This window comes from Pinus tabuliformis, chromosome Q (assembly GCF_031772625.1).
Source record: "Pinus tabuliformis cultivar Carrire ecotype Pingquan chromosome Q, CPIR1, whole genome shotgun sequence".
Classification (NCBI taxonomy): Eukaryota; Viridiplantae; Streptophyta; class Pinopsida; order Pinales; family Pinaceae; genus Pinus; species Pinus tabuliformis.
Window position 1 is genome coordinate 950,864,837 of NC_142296.1, and position 2,470 is coordinate 950,867,306.

A 2,470-nucleotide genomic window follows, 5' to 3' on the forward strand; every position below is an offset into this window, starting at 1 on the left:
TTTTAAATTTTTTTTTTTTGTAAATTAAAAAATAAAACCCATAAAAATTATCTATTCAATACTTTATGCCAATGAGAAAATAAAATTTTTGGATTTAATTACAAACCATTTGTGTTTATAGTACATAGTAATTAATAAATAATGTTATTTTTCAAATTATTTATATTTATTGTAAATAGTAATTAGTAATATAGTATTTAATAATAGAGTAGCAAAATTCAATTCTTTTCATTATTACACGATTAAAAAAAACATTTCAACAAATAAATAAAAATAAATTTTATTTAAAAATAATAAATTCAGTGTCACATTTCACATGGCAACCCAAACAAAAAACAGAAATTGATGTTAACCACAACAGCATATTATGCCAAAAAGAAAATTGGTGTTATTGCATATGTAAATTGATGTTGAGCACAACAGCATATTGTGCCAAAATTTGGTTTATTTCTTTTAATTTGTGAAACTATGTTACTGAAAGCAGTGCCTTGTCCTTTTTCTTTACATGAGAGACAAAGAGAGACGTGGAATCGAAACCCACGGGCTCCACTGGTAGGGTTTGCTCGGTAAAATAATTAATATTCTATTCTTCGAGGGGTTCCCATTAGTTGCAGCCGAGCATGGCTGCGCTTTCAACTTTTGCCTTCCAGTAGGGGTGTAACGGTATAAACCCGATAAAGAATGCTGCTGCTTGCTTTTTTACAAGGAAGGAATGATAGAAAAGAAGCATACACATGATAATGGAATGATGCTCATAGAATCATTTTACCAACAAAATTTCATTTGGATTCAATTTATTCACATTACTTTTCTACACGCTCTGGCTCTGTCCTGTGTCTGTCTTTTAATCTAATCATTGCAACTCCAAATCGACTGCAAAATCATTCTCCCCCCCGCAACATATTATACACATGGTGAGAAAGATATGATGGATGGACTGGAGACTGGCCTATAGCTAGTTTACTTTCATGAGTATTAAGCAGTACAGAGCTATTACTTTGCTTCATCAATGAACCAATCAATCAGAACAGGTACTTTACTTCATCAATGAACCAATCAATCAGGGTTGGTGCTTTTTAAGCTGGAATTTATTCATCCATGCAATTGCAGCAAAAAGTAGGTTGTAGATGGGAATTATGCAGAAAGTAGTTGTACAGGGGTACAGGGGATCTTTTTTTATGGGGTAATCTGAATGTTAGGCTTTCTTAGCCATATGGAATGAAGAATCATGTGGAACAAGTCATAAGATTTTGGAGGCTGGTTTATAGCAAAATGTCTCTGAACTTGCTTCACTCTTTTTTGCATCTGGACATACTTATTTACCGGGATGGATTGGAATATGGTCTTGAGATTTGGTATTTGGGACAAGGGGATCTGAACAGAGAAACTTGCCCAGTTCAGCACGTTGCTCAAGGGAAGAACGTAATGCTCTGAAAGTATGACAGGCACACATTCACTATAAATTGCCTCCACAATTCGAGGGTTGGCCGCTTCATATCCACTTGGGCACAGGCAATATTTAGTCTTCTTCATAAATTCATAATAAGATAATCCCTTGGGGAGATATTCATATACTTTTATATCATCATCATTCTTTTCTTTCCAATGGTTAAACAATGTGGCCTTAAAGGGCCATGGTTTCCACCGGCGAAGAAGTAAGAACGCGAGCAAAGGCCTCCATAGGGCAGATTGACCACCAAGTATGTCTGTCATTAGACCTGTTCGCAAATTCATCTCTGGAAGGTTCACATCTTTCGTTGGATTGAATCCTTCTGAAGTGTTGGCATTACACACAACTCGAATCGAATTCTTGTACAACAATGGATTTTCCATTGATGCAAGCGGCCCCTGCCGCTGCATTTAATGGTCAAAACCATGCAATACATCAAAAATCTGGAGACCACTATGGCTGATTTGCATTCTAGAACATAAAATACTACTGCTGATTTGCATTCCAGAACTTAAAATATTAACAATAGCATCAGGAATGAGAAATTGAAGGTAAAAATATGGAACAGCAGACTAATTGTGATGCGACATTTAATACAAATATGGAAATATCAATATCAGAATAACACATACCCATGCGTGGCATGAGAGCATAAAATGATGCCTGTCCATTGGCCATAAATGTACGGGGTTATATATGCCTAAGGTTAGATTTTGGCCGGCATATACAACCTCGTGCATTTATAGCCCATTAGCCTCATAAAATGATGCCTGCCCATGGGCCATAAATATACGAGGTTGTGTATGCCCATGGTTGGATTTTGGCGGGCATATACAACCCCGTGCATTTATGGCCCATTAGGCTCGTTTATGCCGATTGGCAGGCTGGTTATTTTCAGCCTAAAATGATCAGATCTCATACTTTGGTTCAAGAAAGGGTACTTGCTGGAAATGACATCAATGTAATCCCTGTCGCGTTGTATGGGTGAGATATCATGAGATAGTGGCTTGTAAATGAAGC

The 2,470-nt window shown here is 36.4% G+C and overlaps 1 pseudogene; it reads right to left on the minus strand.

Annotated features, from left to right (window-relative positions):
- Positions 1-1,176: 1,176 nt before the first annotated feature.
- On the minus strand, positions 1,177-2,128 carry LOC149222639 (putative glycosyltransferase At5g03795 pseudogene; annotated as a pseudogene).
- Positions 2,129-2,470: the final 342 nt, after the last annotated feature.